Below are 14079 nucleotides of genomic sequence, written 5' to 3'. Positions count from 1 at the left end.
TTTTGTAGTGCACAAGAATATCAATATAAAAACAACAATAAAACAACACAATAAAGACACACAGAAAGATTTAAACAAAAACTCTAAAAATTACACACAAACACAGATGTTTTTTAAAACAACCCTGTTTTCCCAATAGACTTGAATTAAAAATTTGTAAAAAACAGCTAAATTTTATATAAACCTAAATATAGAAACCAATTTAAGATATAGCAAGAAACATCTTAAAAATACCAATGACAATCCGTAAAATATCCAAGTCAAACTTGTAAAAAGTACTGCAGAATTCTGAAGAAACATCTTGAAAATTTTTAATAAAACATTTAAATAATAATAAACAAACAAACAAATAAATAAATATATATATATATATATATATATATATATATATATATATATATATATATATATATATATATATATATATAATTGCAGAAGTATAAAGTCAAACTTTTTTTTTAAATAAACTTGAACAAAATCAATTGCACAAACAGCAAGACATGAGTGAGATGATTATACATTTCATATATATACACGTCTTGTGCAATTTTATATTTATAATTTTATTTGTATTACGTTTATTAAAAATGTATCAAGATGTTTCTTCAGAATTTGGCGCACACACATACATACATACCATACATATATACACACACACACATATATATATATATATATATATATATACATATACATATATATATATATATATATAAATGCAAATGAAAGAAACAAATTGTTCAAGTATCAGGGAACATCCTAATACACTTAAAATGTTGTTTAAAAAATAAAACAAAATAGTGATGTAGACATTTGACACATTAGCTTTCTCTTCTTTCTTCCTCCATCCCTGTCAGGGGCAAGTTGTAGCTACCTTGTAATGCATTTTTCCACTTCTTTATCAGTGGCGTGGTATCGACATTTGTCGTCACTCCATCTGTGATTAAAAGATAAACAGATAATTAGTAGTGAACAAGTACTAATGTAAAAAAAAGAAAAAATTAGGAAAAAAGTAGGCTGCCTACGAAGCAAAAAAAAAAACTATAAAAAAAAACAAATAAACTTAAAACACTTTGAAATTAGCAAGAGCTTGAACTTACCAGTTTCTTCATTTGTTCGGGCTGCTCCTTTAGTTGATTTTCAAGCTTTTCCAAATCAAATTGGCCAAAGCAAGGTCAAATGTGTTTACATCTGGAATTTCATCACGTCTGTTTTGGTTTTGTGAGAATCAGGCCCAGCTGCTGCTTTATGACGTTGCATGATTTTAAAACTTCAGTCAGTCGTGCTAAAAAAGAAAAATAACAGATTAGTATAAATCAACCTGTAGCTTATTCTCATACAACTTCTGTAAATACAACAGTGGGTTAGACACTGCTGATATTCTCTAGTTGATCTTTACTTTCTAGCTGCATTAAACCTTAACAAATTTAGTGATGTCTTCAATTCTTACAAAGACATCACGAGATGCAATAAGTTCTGTCTTGATCTCAAACTGCACTAGAACAAAGACTGTAAATGTTCATAGGTGTACTGCAGGAGTGTCCAAACTTTTTGGGCCAAGGGCCAGATGCAAAAAAACAAACGTTGTCGCGGGCCAAATTTTACATACATCACACAGACACGTGTGTGTGTGTGTGTGTGTGTGTGTGTGTGTGTGTGTATATATATATATATATATATATATATATATATATATATATATATACAGTTGAAGTCAGAATTGTTAGCCCCCCTAAATTATTAGCCACCGTTTATTTTTTCCCCAATTTCTGTTTAACGGAGAGTTAAACATTTTTTTCCACACATTTCTAAACATATTAGTTTTAGTAACTCATTTCTAATAACTGATTTATTTTATCTTTGCCATGATGACAGTAAATAATATTTGACTAGATATTTTTAAGACACTTCTATACAGCTTAAAGTGACATTTAAAGGCTTAACTAGGTTAATCAAGTTAACTAGTCAAGTTAAGGTAATTAGGCAAGTTATTTTATAACAATGGTTTGTTCTGAAGACTTAAGGGGCTAATAATTTTGACCTTAAAATGGTTCATAAAAAAATTAAACCGCTTTTTATTCTAGCCGTAATAAAACATAAGTCTTTCTCCAAAAGAAAAAATATTATCAGACATACTGTAAAAATGTTCTTGCTCTGTTAAACATCATTTGGGAAATATTTAAAAAAGAAGAAATAAATCAATGAGGGGCTAATAATTCAGACTTCAACTGTGTGTAGATAGACAGACAGACAGACAGACAGACAGACAGATAGATAGATAGATAGATAGATAGATAGATAGATAGATAGATAGATAGATAGATAGATAGATAGATAGATAGATAGATAGATAGATAGATAGATCATAACAAGAACTGCTGCTTAATTGAATGCATGTAATAGCGACACCCGGTGGTTATTTATTGAATTACGTTCATTTTTGTATAGCGGGCCAGATTCTATTGATATTTATAAAAAGCCTCGCGGGCCGCAGATGGCCCACGGGCCGTAGTTTGGACACGCCTGGTGTACTGGAATGTACAGTATCTGTGCATCTTGATGGTGGTCTTAAGATTTCTGCCATAGTCATTGATGGTGATGGTACTTGTGGTGCTGCATTGATTTCTGAAATCTTCATACCTGCCTTTTATCAAGCCTCTTTGTTCCAAGTAATTTTTCTTCATCACGGTATAGATGTGTCTATACTGTCCCTTAATCAGATACATTTACAAAACAAAACATCACTTTAGTATAGTGCCAGGGCAAAACTCACAGGTTGTAATAGATCAATGACATAATGTTGACAGTATGTGTTTAAAATAATTGCAAACAAACCTGTTCTGTCTTTAGATGTATGACAGGCGATCATCATCCTCATCTGTCTACCAGTCAGAAATCACAGTTGCGTGTGGATGTTTGAGTCGAGCTTCCTCATATGCATCTATAATAAAACATCACATTGTTGTTAACCTCCCGTAAAGAAAAGTTCAAATCCCGAAATACCATCAAAGTTAATTAATGCATATAATACCTATAGTGTAAATAATCAGTACACAGAAGGTTGCACAAGATTTATTCGGAGATTCATGCAGAGTGACAGCCTTATGAATCTGAGACATAGATTTGTAAGATGGTCAAGCACATGCATTGTTCTGTACCCATGAAGATTAACCTATCATTGTGAAAAATGTTTGATGATGACCAATAACAATAAACCATTTCAGCTGTTTGTGAAGCAATTAGTAATGTAATGTCTGAAAAGCTCAATCTATGTTGAAAATGTATCAGCAGTTTACAGCTTATAATGGACTTTTAGCACACAACTATAGCATGCCTATTCACGTTCAAAAGAGTCTGCCATTGACTTCTTTGGTCGTGATGTGCTGCAAAATGATCTCACTAACCTTTGTTAAACAAGAACAATAAGACTTAACCAACAAATATTGTTACCCATTCATTTAAATCAGAATTTATCACTGTCAATAACATTAAAAAAAAAAAAAAACACATCAAAATCTGCTTTAAGACGTTCAGTTTTACATTAACTGACCATTACAGCTTGAACAAAAGATATAATTGATTCACATAGGCTAACACATATGAATTAAAGTGCATAGTAATATATTTCTCTTGGATAATTTAAAGAGAATAGTAAACAGTCGAGTTTCGATCATTTTCGTGACTAACTGCATAAACAAGATAAACAATAATATTTTATTAATCCAAAACGATTAGTTTTTATTTACACATAATCACAGAATTAATACTGTTGGATAAGTATACGCCTGTACAATGATTTTTTTCAACATCCACGGTACTTTATAATGTTAAATCAGGAAAAAAACACGTTTTGCCAAGTTAGTTAATGGATTCGTCTACAGAAACTTTCTTTAACGCAAAGTAAGCATACACACAAATTCGTTTCATGTTTCTGTAAAATAATTAAAATAGTTTTCAGTTACTACACACGTTACAATCTAACATTGTGTAAAAGGAACAGGAACTTTCATACGTGTTTGTAACTGTTAGCGTTAGCATACATTAGCTCCAGTCGTGTTTCTTAAAGCAAGTTACTTTTCGTATCAAACTGTTTTAAATTACTAAACGCTGTTACAACCAAACACCGTGGAAATGTTTTAAGCTCTAAATTAGCTAATTATACAGAACACAAGCAGTAAAAAGCTTACCTTTCTGACCGGAATCCACGTGAAATCTTTGAAAAACCAAACTTTTTCTTCTTGTGATCTTCGTGCCATGGTGGTTGACAACCAGCTTTTTGGAGCATTACCGCCACCGTCTGGATTGGAGTTTGGATCAGGAGTTTAGTAACGCATGTGTTTATTATGAAACCAACTTCTGCTTTAAAAAAAAAACAGTCAGCACAGGAGCGTGCTATCTCAAAAATAAGCGAATTTTACATAGTTTTTCTCTAGATGACATGTATAATCTATTTATAAATAATATTGTTTTGTTTGCGTCTAAACATTGCGACCATCCACACTAAATATTCTTTTTTTTTTTTTTTTTTTTTGCTATCGTACCATGAATATTTTCTCAAATTATCATTAAACGTGGAGCTAACAGATTACTAGATAAAATAAGAACTTAATCGGTTGCCATCAGCCGAGTCCTTGCCAGAAGCGGCCAGGATATGGTTGACCGGAATCGGGCCAGTGCTTTACAGCCGCATCACAACCGCATGTGCGCGAGCGAGCTGCGGGCCGCACTCGGCCCGGATAACACTTGCCGATGCCGAGTCGGAGCCTGAGGTGCCGGGGGGCAGCCGAGCTCGGGCCGATTACTGCCTGCTATCTGGGTACTCAGGTGAGGATCTTTTTTTATTAGTTTCTAGTTACACTATAACGTCTTGTTCAAGGAAACAGCTGCTTTAGAACTTCAAATTTATCCAGGGGGAGTCATACGTAAAAGAGGATTTGCACATTCTCATTCGGGATGAACTCGCAAGTTTTAAACATTCAAACGTTTTGTACACTCTTATACATTTGCAAATGGTGTTTTGCATTTGTGAAACGTATTTTATGAAAATGTATTTTTATTTTGTGCACGTTAAATTTTTTTGTGAATTTAAATAAATATTTTAAGCACTTGAATTTGGTTTTACGCACGTGAACTTGGCTACGCATGTGTACATCGTGTCTTTTGCAATAATTATTATTGAGTCTTATCTGACTCCACACCTGTTAACCACATTTACTGAGTTTTAACTATTTTTTCATTTTGTGGTTGAGATGGCCAAGCTGTATAAGCTTGTGCAAGAGTCAGTCAAGCTTTATCAAGCTTTCTTTTAAAAAGAGCATAATGTTCAAATAGTTAACTGATGGTGTGTGTGTGTGTGTTTGGTTGTGTGTGTGTGTACAGTGAACATATTCATATATTCAAAGTGAATATTTACAAATGAACTATGAACCTTTTATCGCTCTTTTTTATTTTATATTTTATTATTAATGCTTAAAGAACTACATTTAGAACAATACAAAAATAAATGGAGTAAAAGAAAAAAAATACACACACAAAGAAAATAATAATAATAAAAATAAAATTACAGGGGTTTACAGAACATTTACATTTACATTTAGTCATTTAGCAGACGCTTTTATCCAAAGCGACTTACAAATGAGGACAAGGAAGCAATTTACACAACTAAGAGCAACAATGAATAAGTACTAAAGGCAAGTTTCAGGTCTGTAAAGTCTAAGAAGGGAAGTGTTAGTATTTTTTTTTTTTTTTTTTTTTTTTTTTTTTTTTTTACAATTAGTGTGATATTCAAAGAGGCAATTGCAGCTTAGGAAGTGAAGTGGAGACTAAATAGTTGAGTTTTTAGTCGTTTCTTGAAAATAGCGAGTGACTCTGCTGTTCTGATGCAGTTAGGGAGTTCATTCCACCAACTGGGCAGATTGAGCGTGAGCGTTCGCGAAAGTGATTTTTTCCCTCTTTGGGATGGAACCACGAGGCGACGTTCATTCACAGAACGCAAGTTTCTGGAGGGCACATAGATCTGCAGAAGTGAGTGCAGATAAGAAGGTGCTAGGCCAGAAGTCACTTTGTAGGCAAACATCAGAGTTTTGAATTTGATGCGAGCAGCAACTGGCAGCCAGTGCAAACGGACTAGCAGCGGAGTGACATGTGCTCGTTTAGGTTCATTGAAGACAACTCGTGCTGCTGCATTCTGGAGCAGTTGAAGAGGCTTGATAGAGTTAGCTGGAAGCCCAGCTAGTAGAGAGTTGCAGTAATCCAGTTTGGAGAGAACAAGAGCTTGAACAAGGAGTTGAGCTGCATGTTCAGATAAGAAGGGTCGGATCTTTCTGATGTTATAGAGTGCAAATCTGCACGATCGAGCAGTTCTAGAAATGTGGTCAGAGAAGTTTAGTTGGTCATCAATCGTTACTCCAAGGCTTTTCACCATTTTGGATGCAGTAATGGTTGCCCCATCCATCTGGATTGAAAAGTTATGGTGTAGAGTCGGGTTGGCAGAAACTACAAGCATTTCCGTTTTTGCGAGGTTCAGCTGAAGATGATGATCTTTCATCCAGTGTGAAATATCCAACAGGCAGGCTGAGATACGAGCTGGAACCGAGGGATCATCAGGATGAAAAGAGAGGTATAGCTGGGTGTCATCAGCATAGCAGTGGTAGGAGAATCCATGTCTCTGGATGACTGGTCCTAGAGATGATGTGTAGATGGAGAAGAGAAGTGGCCCAAGAACAGAGCCTTGAGGTACCCCAGTGTTTAGATGCTGTAGGTTGGACACCTCTCCCCTCCAAGACACCCTGAATGACCTGTCAGAGAGGTAAGATCTGAACCATTGTATAACAGTGCCCGCAACGCCCAGTGACTCAAGCGTAGATAGCAGGATCTGGTGGTTGACAGTGTCAAAAGCAGCTGACAAGTCCAGCAAAATGAGGACTGATGATTTAGAGTCTGCTTTAGCCAGTCTGAGATCCTCCACGACCGAGAGCAGGGCAGTCTCAGTTGAGTGGCCTTTCTTAAAGCCGGATTGCTTGTTGTCCATGAGATTGTTTTGAGTAAGAAAGTCCAGGACTTGATTGAACACTACTTTCTCCAGAATCTTGGCCATGAATGGAAGCAGGGATACTGGTCTGTAGTTTTCAAGTAGCGTATGGTCCAGGTTGGGAACAAAACATGTACAAGACAATGTGTATATATACATACTAACAGAGAAGGACCTTGTGAAATTACCATAGATATATACATTAGATGTCACCTGGCCTATTGTTGTCTATTGGACGGAATGCGTCAATAATGCCGCCATCTTGCTACAGGGTATAGCGCTCCTTTGAAATGAATGCGGGACCAAGGTACAGTGGAGGACTGTTGCCATCTAAAGCCAGAGATATACACATATACCTATGATCGGGAGTTTTCCTGGATGTTAGTTTGTAATTTTTTTTTCTAATTACGAAAATTATAATTTTACATCACTTTTCTACATTGATGGATCAGTGACCGCACGGCCATTCCTGACAAAAAGCTTGTGTTTGTGTGTACAGAAATGTACTATCCACCCTCCCTGTTAAATTTAATCTAATCCGTGTCCTGAAACACACCTCCTCTCCTGCTTTCACTTTTCATACTGTTACAATCCTATGTTTGTCTTGTCTCATCTGTTTTTTTTTCCTTGTTCCTGTTTTGCTTAGAACACATCCAATTGGCCACTTCCAGCTTGCTTGATCCTGATTGGCCTACAGTGTTTTAAAAAGCCATGACACCACTTCCTTGGCAGCCATCTTGTTTTTGGTCACTTGCTTGTGTTTGTTGAAATGTTTGATTGTGGTATAGTGCAGAGTTTGTGGATGTGTTAGGACTGAGAATATTGAGATTTGTGAGTACTGTTTGCTTTGTTTGACTTCTGAGAGAATATTGAGATTTGTGAGTACTGTTTGTTTTGTTTGACTTCTGAGATTATATTGAGAATTGTGAGTACTGTTTGTTTTAGTGTTTGCTTTGTTTATGATACTTTGTTCCACCGGCTTGTTTGACCTTTGTTGCCTGCTGACATTGATTTTGGATTGTCCTTCAAATATGGTTGCCTGTTTTTGTAAATAGATTGTAAATAGTGTATATATTGGGATAGTAAGGAGTTTGACGCCATTTTCTTTGTAAAACCTTTTTGCCTCTGTTTTTGTGTTAGGTAGTTAGGCAAGTGAATTGTACTTTCTTTTCTTTTATTTGTGATCAGGTAAGTTAAAGATTTAATATAAAGGAATTTTTGTTTGTTATTTTGGCCTTGTCAGCTCCCGAATTCAAACCCCAATAAATCTTTGAATTAATTTTTGTCGTCTTGTCTTTCATGTTGTGCACCATCCCTAGATGGTGCGTAACAATACTGACGGAGGGAGTGATTCGTTTGTGAATGAATCCACCGAACGACTCTTTTACTAACGTTAGCCGACAATAATACAAGTTTCTGGCACCGCGGCATCTCGTTGTCATATTTCTTTTGCATTGTTTGCTGATTTTATTCAACAAAACTAGCATAAGCCGAGTGTTTAGTGCAAGTTGGAGCTGCTTTGCCTTATGGTGAATGCAGTAAGTGACTGTTATCATCAATAACGTTACCTGATTAGCACAAAAGTTCAGAACTTACAAAAACAGAAAAAAACTTAATATTACCTATGAAATGTTCTGCCTTTGTGCTTTGTTTTCTTTGTTTGCTCGTTACTATACCCGTAGACAGCGCTAAAGTCCTGCATGTTCACGTAATAACACTGTCTTGACTAGTGCGGTTGAATGACATTTGTCCTGGGAGCCCTGTACCAATGTGGCGGCGCTATTGACGCATGCTCAGGGTCCCTATGCGATATCTAGTGTATATATCTATGATTGTAATCCGCTTGTTAAGTGTGACGTCACGTAACTGAATGGGGAGACTCATGAAATGGTAATAATAAACATTTACAAAGCGATTTAAGGCTTTCGAAAATCACGATCGCAGTATATATGTCCATGTTATTGTTAATATCCGATGGCCAGAAAGTAATTCGTTTTTGTTAACAACTGATAACATAGTGTTGTACACAACACTATGATAAAGTCATAGTGTACACAACAATCTCTGGACTTGCTGCACAACAAATACCAAAATTTTAACAATTTATAAAACAACGAATTACTTTCTGGCCATCGGATATTAGGCATGGACATATATATTGCGATCGTGACTTTCGAAAGTATTAAATCGCTATCAAGTTGCTAAATGGGACTTCAGGCAGTGTCGGAGATATTATACGTCAAACGACAGGAGGACGCTGCGAGGAAGGGGAAGTTACGTCACGGATTCAGAGACAACAACAAGCTGGAGTTTGCGGTATCTGTATCATTTCTTAATAAATAATAACTCTAAGTAAATAAAAAGATATCGCTTGATCTGATCTGTGCTTGTTGTGCAATCATGGATGATGACTCGGAGGAGTCAATGATAAATGAAAGTATAGGATTTACAGAAGTATTTTCTAAAAAGAAAAACGGTAAACATAAAAAAGCCACGTATAAAGAACAGGAAGACTATGAGGACACGAATAATGTGGTAAACGGAAATAAAAAAGACTAAAATGAGTGAGAAAGATAATGGGAAAGATCAAACGCAAAATGAAATACCAGGATATAAAGTAATAATGACGTTCGACAAAGGTACAGGGAAACATCTACATCCAATTGGGCTGTCTAAGGCTATAGATAAGCCAATCGGTACAGTTAGCTTGGCAAGATGTTTGGGACAAGGAAGAGTGCTAATAATAGTCAAGGACATTGCACAAAGAAATAAATTACTTGAGATCAAAGAGATGAACGGCGAAAAGGTAACTTCTAGAGAAATAGGAGTAGCCAAAAATGAGAAAGGGGTAATCGCAGGTGTACCAACACATATTTTCAATGAAGAGATCGAGGAAAATATAATAGGAGGTAAAATAATCAATGTGAGAAGATTGTTTAAAAATGTAAATGGAGATAGACAAGAAAGTATGAGCATTTTGCTGACATTTGAAGGGAAACTGCCTGAAAAGGTGAAAATGGGATACATCAGTTATACAGTTAGAGAGTACATTCCAAAGCCCTTGAGGTGTTACAAGTGCCAGCGGATTGGTCATGTAGCAGCAGTATGTAGAAGAAAGATGAGATGTGTTAAGTGTGGTGAAGATCATGAATATGATAAATGTACAAATGATCTAAAATGTTGCAATTGTGGGGGTCCGCACAGTGCGGCATATGGAGGATGTGAATTTCAGTTAAAACCAAAAGAGGTACAGAAATTCAAGATTGAACACAAAGTTTATTATGCAGAAGCAGTCAAGAGCTGCCAGAAAAAGGAGATAAGAGTGGAGGAAGTAAAGACTGATAAAAAACAACTGGAAAGGAATACTGAGACTGGGAACAGTAGGGAAAATAAGTGTAATCACAAATGTATAAATGAAAATGACCTCATAATGACAAAAGAGAACTTTTTGGTATTTATTGTCAAAGTGATCAATATAACAGCTGTAATGACAAGCAGGTCAGCAAAAATCAAAACAATTCTAGAGGCTGCAGCAGAGTTTTTAGGAATTACAGGAATTTCTGCCCAAACAATTCATGACATTCTCACTCGATCAGCAATAAATAATGCTTCTCAAATTCCTGATTAGCTTAATGGTTATAAGTATTCTACAATGGAATGCAAGAAGTTTAATTGCAAATGGGCAAGAGTTTAAAAATTTTGTTTTAGAGTTAGAATATAAACCAAATGTAATATGTGTGCAAGAAACATGGAACATGGAAACAGCAACTTTAATGCTCACAATTGGTTATGGGGGAGTAAAAAAATAGATGAAAATGGGGAAATAATAGAACAGTTTATGGAAGAAAGGGCTTTAGTTTGCTTGAACACTGGAGAAGGCACTAGATATAATATAATCGATAATACAGTATCATGTTTAGATTTAACATTCGTTTCAAATGAAATACCTAATATCTGTGAATGGAAAGTATTAAGTGAGAGCACAATTGGAAGTGATCACTTTCCAATAATATGTCAATTAAATGTAAGGAATTTTAATAGTGGTCAATATCTTCAGAATCGCTGTAAATATGAGAAAGCAGATTGGGTAGAATTTGGGAAATACTGTGAAGAAAATTTAGTAAAGGTTAAAGAGGATACAGTGGAAATATTATGCAAGTCACTGACAGATTTAAAAATACAATCAGCTAATTTATACATACCTATAAGAACTGCAGGTGAAAAAAAGGGGAACATTCCATGGTGGACAGAAGAGTGCAGCAAGGCAATTAAAGAAAGAAATAAGGCATTCAAACAGCTTAAGAAAAACCTGAATTTTGATAATATGCTGATATACAAGAGAGCAAGAGCTAATGTAAGGAGACTGATTAAAACTGCTAAGAGGGAGGGGATGGAGAAAATTTTGCTCGACAATGGGGAAAGATACCACCATGGATCAAGTATGGAGAATGTTACAAAATATGAGTGGGAAAGGGAAAAATAGAAAACAAATACCAGTGTTGATTGAGAAGGATGTAACTGCCATATCAGAAATTTGAAAAGGCTAATATACTTGGAAATGTTCTACAAAGATTATATTGTATAGAATTGGGAGACGAGTATGAAGAACGTAGAGGGGAGTTTATGGAAATGAATCCAAATATTTTGCATAACAAAATAAATGGAAATAGTTGTATGGATGTTGATTTTACAGCTTCAGAATTAAAAAGAACACTTGGGAAATGTGCAAATACTGCCCCAGGTGGAGACAAGGCAAGCTATACAATGATTAAACATTTACCAGAAAAAGTTATTTTAGTGATACTTAAATTATATAACAGAATATGGAAAGAAGGAATAATCCCAAAAATATGGGAACAAGCAATTGTAATTTCGATTCAAAGACCAATGAAAGATCCTACAAAACCGGAAAATTACAGACCGATAGCACTGACATCAAATTTAGGTAAATTAATGGAAAAAAATGATAGTGAATAGAATTAATTATGATTTGGAGAAAAAAGGAAAATATAGCAAATATCAATGTGGCTTTAGAAGAGGAAGATCCACTATTGACACATTAAGTAAAGTCACTAATGAAATAGAAAAGGCAATTAACATGAAAGAGTTTATGGTATTGTATACTTTGATATTGAAAAAGCATATGATACAGTTTGGCGTGAAGGATTTTTAGCTAAAGTTGATAAAATAAACATAGAAGGAAAATTATATAACTGGATAAAACAATTTCTGAGTGATATAACATTTATGGTTCAAGTGGGAAATACTAATTCTACATCTTTTAATGCAGAAAACGGTATTCCTCAAGGCAGTACTATTAGTCCATTGCTTTTTAACATAATGATTAATGATATTTTCAAAAATTTAGGACCTGGGATAGGAAGTGCTCTTTATGCTGACGATGGAGCTATGTGGAAACGAGGAAGAAACCTGAATCAAGTACTTAAAAATATACAAGATGCTATAGATAAGGTAGAAAGGTGGAGTAATTTTTGGAGATTCAAAATATCAGTCAGTAAGTCATGTTATATGATCTTTAGCAGGAAAAAGAAAATATCAAGTGACATTAAATTATCAATATATGGGAAATCATTAGTAGAGGTTAAAGAATTTAAATATCTTGGGATTTGGTTGGATAGCAGGTATACATGGAAAAAGCATATTGAGGAAGTGGAAAAGAAGTGTAGGAAAACTTTAAATGCAATGAGGGCAATAGCAGGCAAAGAATGGGGAGCAGAAAGATCATTAATGCTCACAGTATATCAGGCTCTAATAAGATCGGTACTTGATTATGGGTGTATGATATATGCAGCAGCATCAAAAACTATTTTAAAAAGATTAGATAGGATCCAATATAGAGCACTTCGTATGTGTATAGGAGCTGAAAAATCAACTCCAGTTAATGCTTTGATTGTTGAAACAAACGAATTACCATTATATCTGCGTAGAGAGAAATTGGCGCTGGCATATTGGGCATCTATTAAAAGCTATGCTGGAGAGAATATTGTAAAAGAAACTTTAATAGATTGCTGGGAGTATACAAATAGGATTTGGATGGGATATACATAATATAGCAAAACAACACCAAGTATTTGATATAATGGGTAATAAAAGCCCAGTATGAAGTGAAGTCCCCTTATGGATAATACCTGAAGTTATTATCAATCTTGAGATCTTGGACAAAATAAATGAATGGGAGGAAGCAGGTACACTTAAGCAAAATGTGTATAAGCATGTAAATGGAAAATTTTATGGCAGCACACAAATGTATACAGATGGATCTAAAGACCCAGATAAAGGGGTAACAGGAATAGGAGTGTGTGTTCCTGATTTGGAAGTATTTATAAAAAAAAGAACAACATCGGAATTGTCAATATATTCAGTTAAAATGGTTGCTATAATATTGGGACTTATGTGGATAGAGGAAGTGACACCAGACAGAGTGGTGATTTGCTCAGACTCTGCTTCAGTATTAAAATCATTAGACAGTCATCAGTCATCAAGAGAAGATTTAATGAATGAAGTATTTACAATATTATGGAGAATCCAAAGGAAAGGAATTCTAGTTGGGTTTTGCTGGATTCCAGCACACATAGGGGTGGTGGGAAATGAAATAAGTGATGAATTAGCCAAAAATGCAACTAAAAGAAAAGAAATAGACATTAATGTTCCATTAAGTAAAGGAGAAATTAAAAGTATTATAAAGAAAAATGTGACAACACAGTGGCAAAAAAAATATGGAATACAGATTTGAAGGGAAGAGATCTATTTAAAATCAAAAAGAATGTGGACACTAAAATGGTTATTCATGGTAGGAATAGGAAGGAAGAGGGGATTATTACCAGACTAAGACTGGGGCATACCGGACTGAATGATTCACTGTTTTTAATTGGTGTACATGAGAATGGATTGTGTAAATCTTGTAATGTAAAAGAAACAATCCAGGATGTAATATATGAATGTTTAAAATACAGAGAGAAAGAAAGAAACTAATTGAATATCTTAAGGAGAAAGGAAAGAAAGATAAAGATATAGGATACCTACACAGC

General features: G+C 34.8%; 2 protein-coding genes and 1 long non-coding RNA gene across 7 annotated transcripts in view; 1 reads left to right on the top strand and 2 right to left on the bottom strand.

Moving 5' to 3' along the window:
- The window catches only part of LOC141378929 (uncharacterized), a 173873-nt gene that overhangs the window by 104347 nt on the left and 55447 nt on the right, over positions 1 to 14079 (top strand). The window lies entirely within an intron of this gene.
- The window catches only part of si:ch211-209f23.7, a 160629-nt gene that overhangs the window by 101032 nt on the left and 45518 nt on the right, over positions 1 to 14079 (bottom strand). The gene's annotated exons all lie outside the window — the stretch shown is intronic.
- Positions 1 to 14079, bottom strand: part of LOC101882419 (upregulator of cell proliferation) — a 113513-nt gene that overhangs the window by 79715 nt on the left and 19719 nt on the right. The window lies entirely within an intron of this gene.

Source organism: Danio rerio, chromosome 2 (genome assembly GCF_049306965.1).
Source record: "Danio rerio strain Tuebingen ecotype United States chromosome 2, GRCz12tu, whole genome shotgun sequence".
Classification (NCBI taxonomy): Eukaryota; Metazoa; Chordata; class Actinopteri; order Cypriniformes; family Danionidae; genus Danio; species Danio rerio.
The sequence above is the reverse complement of the archived record's forward strand: the minus strand, read 5'-3'. Positions and strand labels throughout refer to the sequence as shown.